At 36.5% G+C, this 16,902-nt stretch overlaps 1 long non-coding RNA gene and 1 pseudogene across 1 annotated transcript in view; one reads left to right on the forward strand and one right to left on the reverse strand.

Moving 5' to 3' along the window:
- LOC140501758 (uncharacterized) overlaps nt 1-16,902 on the forward strand; it is a 117,905-nt gene that overhangs the window by 95,671 nt on the left and 5,332 nt on the right. Inside the window, exon 4 of the long non-coding RNA XR_011966344.1 lies at nt 12,899-12,953. This is a non-coding gene — a long non-coding RNA (uncharacterized lncRNA). The remainder of the gene's footprint in view (nt 1-12,898; nt 12,954-16,902) is intronic.
- On the reverse strand, nt 5,739-10,872 carry LOC140498772 (charged multivesicular body protein 5 pseudogene; annotated as a pseudogene).

Consider the following 16,902-nt stretch of genomic DNA (forward strand, 5'->3'; position numbering starts at 1 on the left):
ATGATGACATGACTTGCACTTGACTTTGTTTTGAGTGAGGGAGGGCTGCACAAGGTCACCAACCTCACTTTCTCCTCCTGAGCCATGGGTCCAGTGACCAGATATTCATCAGGATGACTGTAGATACAGACATGCCCACATATATACTGACCAGGCCCAGAATTTCCTGTCATGGCAATTACAAATTTAAAACTAAACATTCTCATGCAAGAAAAGCAGTGCCCCCAAGGCAAGATGACTATCAGGAGGCTCAATATCAACATATTAGAACACTTCTCTGTGCCTAAATAGTTTATTGCTGACCTGAAAGGAAAGTTGAATCAGCACACAGTTAGCAACATAGGAACATAAAAGGAGTGGGCAGCTTTCAGAGACCTGTTTTACAGCATCACATTTACTCATCTGGGCCATAGCACTTGCAAGCATTGATTGATTTGATGAAAATGGTGGGGAAAATCCAGAAGCTGCTAAACAAACAAACAAACAAAATGAGAACTCCACAGGGTTGACCAACAGGACAGCCATTTCATCTTTAAGAAAGTGCCATTTAATTCCATTAAAAGTACAGTGCAAGTGAAGCTTGGATAGAAGATTCTTGTTTCAGTGAGAAGAGAGATAAGATTCAGTTTTACGCTGATAGCAACAATCCAAAGTGCTTCTACAATGCCCTGAAGGGTATTTATGGGCTAACGACTTCTGGCACATCTCAATTTCTCAGTACCGATGGAACTGCTCTGGTCAATGATAAGGACATGATCCTGGAGAGATAGGCTGAACACTTCCATAGTGTTCTCAACAGACTAACATCAATCAAAGTTGAAACTGTGGACCATATACTTCTGGCTAAAGTCAATTCTCCTCTTGGAGAACTTCTAGTTCAAGAAGAACTGAATGCCATTAGACTCTGATCATGTGACAAAGTACCTAGCACTAATTCCATTCCAGCAGTGATCTACAAACCCCATTGTTCATACAGAAATTGACTGAAATCTTCTAGGTTAGATCCTTCACCTGGAAGATGGTCATCTACTCGAGAGTCAATACGGTTTCAGAAAGGACTGAAGAATTATCAACATTATGTTTGCTGCCTGGCAACTCCAGGAGAAATGCCAGGAGCAAAACAGAGATCTGAATATAATGTTAATTGATCTGATCATGGCCTTTGATACTATCACTTGTGAGAGTTTGTGGAAGACCATAGTGAAATTTAGTTGCCCAACAAATTCATCAGTATTATATAGCAATTTCATGATAGCATTCTTGCATGAGTTGCAAATAAAGGACAACGTTTTCATGCTTTCCCAGGGACTAATGGAGTGAAGCAGTCCTACAAGTTTTTTCCCATGCTTTTTAGCATGATGTTTTCAACAGTGTTGTCAGACACCTATAACAGTGATGACAACAGCATCAAGATAAGCTATCTCACTGATGGTAAGTTATTTAACTTGAAAAGGCTATAATTCAAGACTAAAGTGGAGGGAGAGTTGGTGTGTGACTTCTCATTTGCAGTTGATTGTGTATTCAATGGAGCTTTTAATGCTGACATGCAATAGAGTATGTATTAATTCTCTGCCACTTGTGCTAATTTTGACCTAACAATCAACGCCAAGAAAACAATTTCATTAATATATGGAAGCATTGGTTACCACAAATGGTTGGTTGGTTGTTGTCCTTCATTCTTGAAGAGGATCAAAATGACATCACTGTGCTAGAGGCAAGTTACAGTGTGTCTGACTGAGGCTGATCAGCAATATGAGCTCAGAATGTTCTACCACAGTTGGACATTAATAGTCCACATGAACATTTATGGTAGATTCCCTAAATTTGCTCATCTTGCATTTCTTTTGAGCTGTTTCAATTCTGCTTTGCTCATAGAACACAGTACCTTCTCTGATGAGGACACACCATGCTGGGTAGTCCTATGCCAGTGTCTCCCATGTCACACAATAAATTCCAAATTTCTTAAGAGAGACCTTGAGAGTGTCCTTGAGTTGCTTCTTCTGACTACCATGTGGATGCTTGCCCTGTGTAAATTCTCCATAAAATTGTATTTTTGGCAAGCATACATTTTGCATTCCAACAATGTGGCCAGACCATCAGAGTTGTGTTCTCTGAAGTAGAGTTTGATTGATTGGCAGTTTAGTTTGATAAAGGACCTCAGTGTCTAATATCTCAACCCCCCATATGATCTTCAGAATCCTACTAAGACAAATCAAATGTAAGTGATTCAGTTTCCTGGCATGGCACTGGTATACTGTCTAGGTTTCACAAGCATACAGCAATTACAACAAATAGAGAAATTGCAAATGCTGTGAGTAAGTTCACTTACCTTGGCAATATATTTTCCAGGGATGTACACATAGATGATAACATTGACATACACATTGCCAGTGCTAGCTCAGTGTTTGTAAATCTCCAAAAGAAGAGTGTGGAGAAAAGTTATTAAGCTACATACCAAACTGAAGGTCTACAAAGACATTTTGCTCACCTCATTGTTGTATGCCTTTGAAACCTGGACAGTATTCCAGCATTATGCCAGGAAACTGAACTGTTTCCATTTGAATTGTCTTAGAAAGATACTGAACATAACCAGGCAGGATAAGATAACAGACACTAAGGTTCTTTCTTGAACTCAGCTGCAAAGCCTTAAGACTCTATTTCAGAAAGCACAACTCTGATAGGCTAGCCACATTGTTAGAACACCAAATACACGTTTCCCTAAAAAACTATTTTATAGAGAACTCATAAGGCAAGCACTCACATAAAGGTCAGTAGAAATTGTACAAGAAAAATCTCAGGTCTCTCTGAAGAACTTTGGAATCAATTATGAGATACAGGAGATAGTGGCACAGGACTGCCAATGAAGAAGGTGCTATGTACTTTGAGCAAAGCAGAATCACAGTAGCTCAAAAGAATGTGAGATACACAAATTTAGAGACATCTCCACTCCAAATATCCATTTTAACTATTTGTGCCCTATCTGTCATAGACTCTTCTGGACTAATATTGGTTTGATCAGACAGAGGCAGACACACTATACCTTGATTCCAACACAGCGATGTCATTTTGGTCCTCTTTAATACTGAAAAAAAACAACCAATAATCAACCAACCACTTATGTGTGTATATATACATACACATATATATTATATATATTATATATATATATAATATATATGTATATATACATACACATATATATTATATATATATACGTATATATAATTATATACATATATAAAATTTTATATATATATAATTTTATATATATAATTTTACACATACATGTATGTATGTGTGCATCTCTCTCTCTCTCTCTCTCTCTCTCTCTCTCTCTCTCTCTCTCTCTCTGGATATATGTGTAGATATAGATATACTGATTGAGCCCAGAATTTTCCATCATCACAATTATGAAATTTAAGAAAATATGGTAATTTCCCCAAGGTTTTCATTTATATTTTTAACAATTCTTCTCTTGCCTCAAAATAAAATTGAGTTCAGTGTCACACTTGTCATAATTGAATCCTCAGTCTTCTGAAAGTTCAAATCATTCATATAGCTTTGAATAAATTTGCTAAATATTCTTTTTAAGTGTAATTAAATTTACAGAAGATGTATGGCTTGTTGAAAGTCTGATAATTTCAATGCTTTGTCTGCATAGGTTTTTTACTCTACTAAACAAATCTTTCCTCTGACTCAGTATTGCATTTTACACATCCCACAATGCTATTGCTTCTGCATGTCTTTAATTTCTTCCTCATTTAATGATCTCCACCATTTCTTCAGATCTGCAGATTATACATAGCTCATCATCTCCTTGTCATTCCTTGGTGGTCTTACACCCCTTTTACTAACTATAGTCCTTAAGAACAACTAGATCTTGGAATTGTCATATTCCAGTTATCAGCCCCATATCACAAGCTTTGGTTACATCCAGATAACTATAATTACTTGCTTATGCTCAAATTTCACTTCACTTTGGTCATTAACTATATTTTATGCTTTGGTAAATAGACATTTGTTTTCAAAATGTTGATTCTGGCTCATTAATATAGCTATCTATTGACTTCCCACAGTTATTTTTTTCCTTCAAAATTCTATCTCATCTAGAAGTAACAATGAAAACAAATTTGAATCTTCAAGTCACTGAGTTTATAGACAAGGACTTTTATGTCACTAGAAACATATTCCAAGTTTCTTCTAACATTATCATTTATTCACATAGGAATCAGAAAAAAGAATTTTGTTAATTTCATTTTTATGTTTAAAGAGTGAAATTTAAAAATAAAACATCTTACACTTCTTATACTATACATACTTATACTTCTAAAATATATCTTCTAGTTATATAAATAAACTCTGAATTTTAATATTGAGTTTGGAAACATGTCCAGGCATGTACAAGTACATCTGTAACCCCTATTTCTGGGGAGAATGGACTTGTGGATCTCTTGAGCTTACAAGTTCTGAGCTATAGAAAGTCAAAAGGATCCATATATTAAATCAACACCAATATATTGAGCCTCTAGGAGTCTAAGGGTACCAACTTCTCTACGAAGGAGAAAACCAGGACAACTCCAGAAAATAAGCAGAACAAAGCTTATGGTCATCTTTGTGTTTGGGCTCATGAGTGACCATTCTACTTTAAGCTTGGGTGAAATTGGGAGACAGAAAGAGAGGAGAGAGGGGGGAGAGGAAGGATGGAGAGGGGAGAGAAAGAGAGAGAGAAGAAGAAGAAGAAGAAAAGAAGAGGAAGAAGAAGAAGAAGAAGAAGAAGAAGAAGAAGAAGAAGAAGAAGAAGAAGAAGAAGAAGGAGGAGGAGGAGGAAGAGGTGGAAGAGGAGGGAGGGAGGGAGGAAAGCAAAAAAAAAAGTATGGGTTAGTAACTCTTAATATCTAAGGTAGTAAATCTTTGATTCATTTTGAATATGTCAGTAGGGCATATAGTTGATATCATTTTCCCAGGAGTAGAGATACACTCATAGGAATAAAGTTAATCTTTCATAGATGAGATACAAAGAGTAGATATTCCTAGGAATCTTATGCTCTGATAACAGGGAAACCTGGGTAGGAATTCTCTGCTCCTCCTTGATCTGTGTTTTTAATTTTTTTCTTTTGAAAAATATTTATTGAGTATAAACACTTTGAACTGTTAGGATATAAGTTCATTGATGATTATGACTCAACTGCAGTACTGAAGAAACCTTAGAATTAAAACTTTATCCCTGTTTAAGACAAAAAGCACAGGAAGAACACCAGTTTAAATACTGAAGATACTAATGATTCACTGACATAAAGACACAACAAAATCTCCATCTCAATTAAAAACATTTTACTTACTGTCTGATTTCACAATGGTGTGTATATTTGAACTATTTTTAGAATTACAAGAGTGGTCCAAAAAAGCTTAATAATCTTGATAAGGTCTTAAAAATTCATCACTTCTTTTATCAAGCTATGAGGAAATTAAAGAATTTAAGGAAATCAAATAGCCTTGTTTTATTTATTTCAGAGATAAAATATAAATAAATTAAAACAAAAGTCCTTTACAATCACCAATATTTTAGAAGTTTTTTTCTTTTGTAAGATGGGAGGAATTTTAAAATCTTATATAAAAAAGTTCTGTTAAATTAGTAAGTCCTCTAAATGAAAAAAAAGCATGCTAAACTTTATCAAGGAAAGGAACAAGGATATGCAAATCAATTATGGTGACATTAGAAAGGCAAAATATTTCCCACTTGTCCATAATTTGTGATTATTATACATAGTGCACTGTTAAAGACATAGCTCTGTGTAGCTAGAAACTGTGGCAGTCCAAACCATCCACCAGTATACCATCCTTGTTTTTTGCATCACTGGAATTACCTTCAGTAATCATTAGTGCAGATGCTGCTTCATCTAAGTAAAAGATGTCTTCATAAACTAAGATCTCATCATTAAATGCATGGAACTCTGCCTCTGAGTCATCATCATCAATCTCTGGGCTTCCACAACCCCTACTCAGTGCCTCTTGGATTCATTTGCATCTTCCATCATATCTTTCATTTGGTCTTGTAGATCCTCAATTTGGTCAATTTTGACTTGCTAGTATACTTTCTTCATTTCTTTTACACCTAATTTCATAGCATCCACCATTGTTTTGGTGTCTTTTAATGACTTGATAGTATAATTTGCTTGTTCCATGTTAAAAGATCTTTCTGCAAGATTGTTCCATTGTGGTTTATACATTTGCTTCTGCTTTAATGCTCTCAAGACTTTCTGTTTTACCATATTCTTTGCTGATCCTTCTCTCATCTTTTTAATCTCGTCTTTATAATTTATTAGCTCTGAATCAAGCATAAAAATCTTGTCAATTCCTTCTGCCTGGCTATCAACCACACCAATGCAGTCTATCAAACTGGTGGTGGTGCCTTGGGTTTCACTTTGCTGAAACTTTTTTTTCAGCTATCAAAGGTCTCAGCTGGGGGAAACATTCATTCTTTTTTTAAATTTTTTAAATAATTAGTTTATTTGTTTTGTTTCCAACAACCACTTCCATATATCTTAGATTTTTTTCCCCTCCCTACCCCTTCTTACTCCCTCCTCTCCCCTCCCTCCTGGAGATGGCATGCAATCTTATATAGGTTCTATACATACATTCTTATTAAATGCATTTTCACCTTAGTCATGTTACATAGAAGAATTAAAATGAATGGGAGAAACCATAAAACAAAACAAAACAAAACAAAACACAAGCGAAAATGGTCTGCTTCATTCTGTGATCCAGTTCCATAGTTCTTTCTCTGGATGTGGAAGTCATTTTTCCTCAAGAGTCCATTGATCCTTGCATTGTTGTGAAGGACTAAGTCTACAAGAAAAATTCCTCTCACACTGTGGTTGTTACTGTATACAAAGTTCTCCTGGTTCTGTTCCTTTCACTCAGCATCAGTTCATATAAGTTCTTCCAGTGCTTTATGAAGTCTTCCTGGTCATCATTTCTTATAGCATAATAATATTGCATTACATGGGGCAGGTAGGTGGTGCAATGGATAGAGCACCAGTGCAGGAGTCAGGAGAACCTGAGTTCAAATCTCACCTCAGACAGTTGACACTCACTTGCTGTGTGACCTTGGGCAAGTCACTTAATGCCAATTGACTCATCCTGGGTCATCTTTAGTCATCCTGATGAACATCTGGTCACTGGATTCAGATGACTCTGGAGAAGAAGTGAGTCTGGTGACCTGCACAGCCCTCCCTCCCTCAAAACAAAGTCAAGTGCAAGTCATGTCATTATTTCTCTGATGGCATGTTCTTCTTCAGCAATTAATGATGAACACACACACACATTCCATTACATTCATATACCACAACTTGCTCAGCCATTCCCCAGCTGATGAGCATCCCCTTGATTTCCAATTCTTGGTCACCACAAAGAGAGCTGCTATAAAAATTTTTGTACATGTGGGACCCTTTCCCAGTTTTATGATCTCTTTGGAATACAGTTCTAGAAGTGGTATTGCTGGGTCAAAAGGGTATGCACATTTTGTAGCCCTTTGGGCATAGTTCCAAATTGCTCTCCAGAATGGTTGGATCAGCTCACAGCTCCACCAACGATGAATTAGTGTTCCAACTCTCCCACATCTTCTCCAGCATTTACCATCTTTCTGTTTTATCATGTTTGCCAATCTGATAGGTGTGATGTGGTACCTCAGAGTTGTTTTGATTTGCATCTCTCTAATCAATAGTGATTTAGAGCATTTTTTTCATATGACTATAGATAGCTTTAATTTCTTCCTCTGAAAACTGCCTGGTCATATCCTTTGACCATTTATCAGTTGGGGGAAAACATCCATTCTTTTGAATTTAAAAATACATTCTTTAAATCTCAAAGTTTATGGAAGATTATGCAAGTGGCAAAAACACAAAAAGGGAAAAATAAAAATTTATTGGAGAAGGAAGAATATAAGGTTAAAAGAGTACTCATTGTTAAAGAGTATGACCACAAAAACATGCTACATTTTACATATGCCTGTCATGTGTTTATGGGAAAACTTCAACTAGTACCAACTCTAGGGGGAAAAATTAATAATTTTTCTCTCAATACAAACCAACATCCAATCTAAAAATTCTCAGAGTTACTCACTGTGTTCAAATAGATACTAAGAGAATTGGGAGAAGAAATCTTGTCCTAAATTGCAGGGCTAATGCAGAGACTAATTAGTTCCCAAATTAGTTTTATTAAAATAGGGATTAACCAGATATTAAAATCTTGTCTAGGAGCAGACCATAGGATGATTTTTCACAAGATGAGGGGAGGATCAGGGAGTTAAATGACCATTTAATTTCTAGAGTGATTCCAGAGATCTTTTGAAAGAAAATTGAATTTTAGTTTAGGCTTGGAAGATTCAAGGTAGAGTCAATAACAGTACTGTGGGTTACTTAAACTTTTATGGCCTCCCATTTTTTCAATTTTACTTAAAGCTGAAAATATCTTATTTTTACCTTCATAACTACTCTTAGACATGGATATTGTCATCTTCATTGATCATGAAATCAATATTGAGAGAAGTTACATAGCTTTCTCAAGGTCACACAATTAGTAAGTGTCGGTGGCATTATTTGAACTCAGATCTTCTTGATTCCAGGTCCAGCAAGTTATCCACAGCTTCACCTGGTGGCCAATAAAAGCAAACTGGAAAAGTAGATTGGAGCCTGATACTGTGGGGTTTTTCATGTCAGTCTATAGAAAATGTGAAGGTATGAAATAGTTTTGAGCACAAGAGTGACAGTCATATTTGTGCTTTGGGAAATTTCCATTTGGCAACTGTGTGAAGGATAGATTGGTGGTATATGGAGTGGGGGGTGGGGGGGAATGAAAGCAGAAAGATCAATAGGAGCCTTTTAAAAATAGGCCACATAGTAAGTGATGACCACTACTAGGGTGGTAGCTATGGGAAGGGATGGAAGGGATGTGAAAGACGTGGAGGTAAAACAGACAAGATGTGGAGAATGAATGGATTTGGGATGTTGAGAGGAAAAATTAATGATGATTCTGAAGTTATGAATCAAGATGACTGAGATCATTGATGTTATTTGGGACAGGTCAAGCTTGAGAAGCCAATTGATTTTCTACATGTAGATGTCCAACAAGTATTTTTTGATGTGAGGTTGGAGTTGAAGGAGAGATTAAGGTTAGACATTTATGATAATAAACCATCTGCATAGAGATGGTACTTGAACTTGTGAGAATAGCTGAGTTCACCACAGAGAGAAAAGAGGACCTGGTCGGGCTTTAGGTGATCCCCATGTTGAGGGGAAGACAGTATAAAGATGATACAGAAAAAAAAAAGAATATGAAGGAGTTATTGTCTAGGTCAAAGGGCAATTAGGATATAATAGTGTCATGGAAGCTAAGTGGGAAAGAGTGTCCAGGAGGAGGAGGTGGTCCACAGTGTAAATAACTACAGAAAGTCAAGAATAAGGTCTGAGAAATATTTTCTCTCTGTCTCCATTTTCTGAATTATTTCTCTAGAAATATATTCGAGTCTCCCTGGTCCCCATTCCTTAACAACAGATCTTTTTGCTAAGAATTTCTCTCTCCCTTCTCCTCTCTCCCCTCCTCTTCCTTCTCCTCCCTTCCCATCTCCTTTCCTGTCCTCACCTCTCCTCTCCTCTCTCCTTTACCTCTTCTTTCTCCTCTCCCTCTTCTCTCTATCGCTGTCTCTCTCTCTCTGTCTCTGTCTGTCTCTGTCTCAGTTTGTCTCTCTGTCTCTGTCTCTCTCTGTGTCTCTGTCTTTGTCTCTCTGTCTCTCTCTCCTGTTCTCACCTCTCTTTACAATACTATACTCATCCACCTAATCAATACCTCATTTAGAATGTCCTTCCACAGCAGCACTCAACTTACATATGTTTTTCAAATCAAACAAGTGTGTATCTTTGTCTGGAGGGTGGGGGTGTGAGATGGGGAGGCCGAAGGGTTAGTTTAGCTTTTATTATGATTAAGTGGAAAGGTGGTATTCCTAACACTGCATCTGGTCCTGGCATCAACACTCCAACCACGGTGAACAAGCAGACTCACAAGCAGTACAAATGGGGGGAAAATGGCTTTCCTCCAAAGAGCACATTTCCTTCAAACACATGCTCTACGAACATATTAAAAAGAACTTGAATGTCTGGCTAATGTTGAGATCGCCTTATAAGATCTCACATGTCGCTCCTTGCTTGTATACAATGGTAGCAATAGAATAAAATCACCATAGGATTATAGGCTTACTTCAACTGATTGATTTGCCCATCAGTCAGATCTTAGTCTGGTTCCTTTAACTACATAGACCCTCTCCTTCCCTTGAGGGCATGTGGGAGGGCATGGCCATTCTCAAACTACTTGAGCATCAGTACCAATGGAAAGCACCTTCTGCTCTAATATGTTGGACAATTAGGACACCTCCACACTTAGATTCTGAATACACATAGATATCTGAATCTTTTCAAGCTTGCTGACTTGTGGAGTAATTTCGGTTAAACTTAGAAAGTCTTTTGGAGAATTTTGTCATTTGGTAAATGTGAGTCAAAAATACCATAAGTGCTGTGTGTATTTTGGAATCTTCTTTGCTCATCAGAGAATGTGGTCACTTAGAAAATAGACAGTCCTTTTAAAAATAATTTAACATTATTTAATTTACCTTACTATTACCTGGAAATCATCTGCCAGCTCTTCAGAGGTAAAGAAAAGAAATGTTCTCACTTCTTTCCACATGAACTTTAAAAACTTTTTTCTGACCTTTTAAGTGTAATTAGGAATAAAATTTTCATATAAGTTAGCATAAACTCTGGATAAGAATCTGACCTCAGTGGGGTTTTATCCAGACCCACAAATCTTCAAACGTTCACGCATCACCACTTTGTAACTTGAATTGGGATTTCCAGCCAGGAACAGCAGGAGAACTAGAGCCAAGTGAATTATAATACCTAATAGTTATTACATTGTGGAGCAGCAGTTGAAAAGCTGGGCCTGGAGCCAGTCAGCTCTTAGATACTAACACTACACACACAAATCATGGTCCGCGTTTTCAGCAAAGGCTGGGGGAGTGAACAGTAACAGAGCTTACAGATAAACTCCCCTGCAGAACTCAAATTCCCAGTTGCTTATCTCTAATTAAAATTTGACAGCAAACACTCCTTTTCAACTGTCAAGCCTCAGTATTTTCTAACATACTATATTGATTATTGTGATTTCTGAAAGATTTAATGCTGTAGGTAAAAAAAAAAAAAGTTATAATAACATGCACTTTTCATCCCACCCTCTCTATCAACAATAAACAGTTATTTAAATTTGCAGATTGCAGTTCTAAGATGTAAGTAGACTGCTCATGGACTGAAGTATTTTTTTTTTTATATCATATGCTGACTGCCAAGAATTCTGTGGATACATAATTGTTCAGAATTGATGGCACTCTCTCCAGCTTAGAGAGGAAGAAATTCTGAGGCAGAAATGCTTTGCATAAGGTCAGAATACATCCATCATGGACAGAAGTAAAAATCAATTGCTTTTCCATTTCTCTTACCTTGCCTTTAAACAAACCCATCAATAGAAAATGACAAGGAAAACACTGAAGAGGATAACTTCTGCTCTTTTAAAGTTTATAAGACATTCACAACAGCTCCCCTTAACTAGACATATACTGAGGAATTGTTTTTCCTGATGTTCTGATTGGGAGTCATTGTTTGGGGTGGGAGTGGGAGTAGGAGGAAAAGGAGGAAGTTCTTTAATATGTATTCTATATCCTAAGGCTACTCATTTTCCTAATGGAGATGGATAGGTAAGGTAAGAATTAATGGCTTTCAAGAGACAATCCCCTTAGGCTTAATGGTTAGTTTATAAAATACAAGCAGAACTCATAACTTTTTCTAAAGTGTAGTACCAACATCACACTGCAAGGAGTGTGTACACGGTGTATTTGTGTTGTTTACAAAGGAGTTCGCTCCATTTTACAAGAAGGAGCCAGGGTTGTTTTATGTGTCATAAAAAGGTTAAATACTTTGAATTCTTAAAGTAAAGGAACTGAGCATTCATATTCATATTAAACAAACAAAAAACCAACAAAAAGTATTCCTCATCACATCTGGATATAAATTTTAGGCCCCAGTAAATTATGCATTGTGTTGAATTCTTGCCAAAGCAAAATACTTGCACTATCCACCCATTCCCATAACAGGTACAATTAGGCCTCTTGACAGATTACGTGTCTGCCAACCATGGCCTTCCCTTGACGAAGGTGATGAGGTTGATGACAATGACAATATTGGAGAGGACTGGGCCTGTGATTTAATTGATATAGGTAACCTCTACCAAGGGGAGTTAGCACCTGCTCTCTATTTTTTATTCTTAGATAGTTGCCTGAAGTACTACAAAGATCAAGTGAGAAGGTCACACATTCTGTGTGAGAAGCAGGACATGAACCCAGGTCTTCTGGAATCTAGAACCTGCTCTTTGGCCTTTTTGCAGCATTGCATGTAGTTATCGTGATCATCACAGCAATTCATAACATTTATATTAGCACTTTATTATTTGCAAAATGTTTTAAGTTCAGTAAATAATTTGAGCCTCTCCAGAATTCAAGGAGGTATAAACAAGAAGTATTATAATTTCATTTATTTATCTCCCTCATTAGACTAAAGAGTTTTGATGGGGTATGGACCATTTTTTCTTTATTCATATGGTTTCCTTTGACCTTTCTTTATATCCCCAGTGCTTAGCACAGTGCCTATCATATGTTGTTGTTACTGATGTGTTCAGTTGTGTCCAACTCTTCATGATCCTATGGATTACACTGTCCATGGGTTTTTTGTTTTGTTTTGTTTGGGGAGAGGTAGGGTGTTTGGCAAGGATACTAGAATGATTTTGCCATTTACTTTTCCAGGAAATGATGGGTGAAGGCAAACAGATGTTAAATGAAATCCAAAGTCACAGGGCTGGTAAGTGCCTAAGGCCAGATTTGAAATCAGGCTTTCCAGACTCCAGGCCCAATTCTCCATCCATTGTCCTACCTTGCTGCCTCTACTCACCATAAAGTAGGGGATTAATAAATGCTACTTGACTCGTTGACTTTTTCTAAGTCTGCAAAGGATTATCATCAGAAATTGACTAGTAGGTGATGATGATTTTATTTTTTAGCCACAGAATCTTGGAAAGAGTATTTAAATTTGATAGTAAGTTCAGAAGTCACAATTAAAATGTAAACTCTTATTTTTGTTTATATTTTGCTCTCATTATTTACTTTTAAGAGCAGCTTATATTTAGTGATCCTTGTTTTCTTACCACTTCGGAGTGTGAACATTTCAAAAATACAATTTCTATTATTTTGAGCATATCCTAAAATTGTCATTTCTTCTTTAAGTTCTAGGCTTTCATCTGCTCAATTGTTTTACTACATGAACTTGAAAAATCATTGTACTTCTCTGATCCTTCATTTCTACAATTGTAAATTAAAGAATATGGACTAGATTTCTCTAAAGTCTAACCCAACTCTACAGTCTATTATTCTAACTGATGATCTGACCTTTTCAATTAGAATTCGTGATAGTATATTTTGCTACATAAAAGCATTGTAGTGTCTATTGAAAAATGAATGATTGTGCATATCATGTTTGTTAACATGTATCATTATCATTTGATGCAGTACTATCCATCTACTCCCTATAGCTTTATTGTGACCTGTATAGCTACTTATTTTTAATTAGATTTCTTGAAAAAAACCTAATTTGGTTTTATTATAAAGTTAACATTTAGAATAAATCATCAAAACACTCTTCAATAATATTGGTTTGTATTTTAAAGGCATTTCTCAAAGTTTTATATTAAATAATTCATCTAGGGATATGACATCCTTCTTTTGGCCGTTCAATACTTAAGCGTAGCTAGAAATGACCAATGATTGGACCATCTTCTGCTGAATTTTGTTTTCTCATCTGCCTTAAAAGTGTGATTGCTACATAATCAAATCATTTGTGTAGTAATCCATACGGAGCACCAAGACAACTGAAATCTGGAAAGTCCAATGAAAGAGCCGAAGAACCATGATATAGCAGATAATGTATTCAACTCTGAGCCCAGAAAACCTGAGTTCAAATCCCACTTGAGACATTAGTTTTATAACCCTGAGGAAATTACTTAGCCTTTCTTTGCCTCAGTTTCCTTGTCTGTAAAGTGAGGGGAGAGGAGTGGACTCAGTGGCTTTCAGGGTCCCGTCTACCCCCAAAACTCATATCTTTTATAGTAGAAAGTGCTATGCGCTCTGAAGTTCAGTTATGTGTTTTATTTTCTTAGTGCTTGAGGACATTGCCGTTGTAACTGAAAAATGTTTTAGAAAAGCCTATTTTGTTAATCACCAGTCCTCTGGAAAGGCAACATGCTGCATTGAAGGAGCACTAATCTTGGAATGAGAAGATCTGGGTTTCAATGATAATTGTGGGCCTTACTATCTATTAATCCCTATTGATTTTGCCTTACTAAAATAAACCTCACTTTCCTCATCTGTAATGTACAGTTTTATTCCTGGATGAACCAACATGAAGAAAGTGTTTTGTAAACCTTATAACACTGTATAAATGTGAGCTATTACTATTAATAACCAGCTAGTTACTTTAGGATTCAAATGCCAATATAAAAGAGGTAATTTTCATAAAATAGGCTAAATTCAATCAGTATCCACTTACATTTCTAAACCCAATTCTTCGTAGCATTGTAAACTAAGGTCAGTTAAAATAAAGGGTGAAAAAAGATGAAAAACCCTCAGGATTAGAGCCATAAGATAAATAATTTAGACACATTGAGAGACTCTTTGTGAGATGTGAATGAACTGACTCTGCCTGCTGGGATATTTAGCAGATGAAAAGTGTGACAATGACATTACTGTGGTTGTTTGGTGCATGATTTACAGTATTCCTAATGAATATTTCATACAGTATCATTTGAGTATGAATTCTAAGACATGTATATCTCCACTCACAAGAGGCATTGTCAAACGCCTCAGTCTGAAATAAGCGTTTATAAATTACTTATGAAGATTGTGAGAGGGAAGAAGGCTGCTGTCTCTCTTTGCAATTGTCAAGCAACTTTTTGAGAAATAGAATCCACTTTTCCAACAATAAAATCAATATCCTGGAGATTGAACAGGGTGCATGCTATCACACCAATGAATCCAAGTTTAGCAAGGGCTCAGACAAATTAGCCTCAGTAGCTTTTTAGAGAAGCAACCACAAAATAACAAAGCTAATAATCTTGAGTGATTCAATTTTGGCACGCAATATTTTTTTTTTCTTTATATTCAGATCTAATCTCCTCACCTCTCTCCCTCTAAGCTCTTCCTCATTTCCTCTTTCTCTTTCTTTTTTTTTCTGTTTCTGTCTCTCTGTATCTGTCTCTGTCTTTCTTCCTCCTCCTCCTCTTCCTCCTCCTCCTCCTCCCTCTCCCCCAGAGGTTAAGGGACTTGCATTCAAGGAAATATTAGAACAAGACTTAAATCCAGATCTTCCTAATTTGAAGTCTTCCAAAGCTACTATTTTATGCTAAATTTTAACATCATTAACTAGAATTGATCAAATGTCCCCTCTGCTTAGGCTAAGTTGTAACCACTACATTTTGTTATTATCGGTGGCTGTGTCCCTAACTTCACTGGTGACCCCCCAACACTACCTGACTCATCACTGGGCAGACAACAGGCACTCAGGAAATAGCTGTTGGTTGAACTATGAAGAAACTTGAGAGGCCTCATAGATACAGACTCACACAAGTGGAACATATTATGTCAGACCTCAAAGAAATTAAGGCCTCAGCAACTGGATTTTAACAAAAAAAAGTTCATCAATATTTCTTTTCTTTTCTATATATATTTATATTTCCTTTGGTCATTTACTATCGATCGATTACCCATATGCCTATATAGACATTTTTGAGGGATTTCTATTTTCAGCTTCTACCATCCCTCAGATTATAATAAGGTCCATAAATAAAATCCCTCCTTTTCAAAGTAATGCTACCTTTTATATATTGACAACTTCCATACTGCTTTAAGGAGTTTACTCTAGTTCAGTTATACCAGCTGTAATTTACCTCTCCCTGCTCCAAACTATCATGACATTGTACGCCTTATTTAAATCATTATTTTTGGTAAATTGTTACCAAATACTTAAAGTATTGAAAATATGTTACTGTTATTATCTTTTAAATTTATGTTAAAGTCATCTTCCTACATGTATTTTCCCTTCTACCAAATGTCAGTTGCTTGAAAGCAGGAACCATGCTCTATTTATTGTTTTGCCCTCCTCAGTCACTTGAACCCAGTAAGCAGTTGATAATGTTTCTGAGGGGATTGAATGACCAGTCAGAACTGGTCAAGAAGCCTTTGCTTCCCCTATGTATGCAACTGACAGTTGTTACAATCCCAGTATCATAGTATATTTCAAATAGTTGATTTCCAAGAACACAGATGTTTTGCCATATTGTATTATGAAGATCTGTGACTGGGCAATAGTCTGAAATGATGGGAAACTGAGCTTTGTTGTGAAGGTCCAGAAATGCAGCTGTAACTCTGAACCTTCTGAATTTTATGCCCTGGGTTCCCTCACCTTAGCATAGGACCTTATCGTAGATCCAACAAGATGTCCACAGTTACATTTCACATATGCTTGCATCACTGAAATCTTCCCAGGGATAAACAGTGCTATCCACAATGCCCTTAGGCAAGACAAGCTGGGAAATTCTGTACCACCAGAGCTGAACTATTACTGTTAGCTTCTCAGAGACTGATAAGATGGATTCACTGTCTTAGAATAAATGAATTCCATTCATTTCCTTGCCTTGGGGTACTGACAGTGGACCTCCCAGAGAGTCAGCCTCACCTGCTGAATCTTTTTTAGGCTAGGG

The sequence above is a fragment of the Notamacropus eugenii genome, chromosome 4 (genome assembly GCF_028372415.1).
Source record: "Notamacropus eugenii isolate mMacEug1 chromosome 4, mMacEug1.pri_v2, whole genome shotgun sequence".
NCBI classification, from domain to species: Eukaryota; Metazoa; Chordata; class Mammalia; order Diprotodontia; family Macropodidae; genus Notamacropus; species Notamacropus eugenii.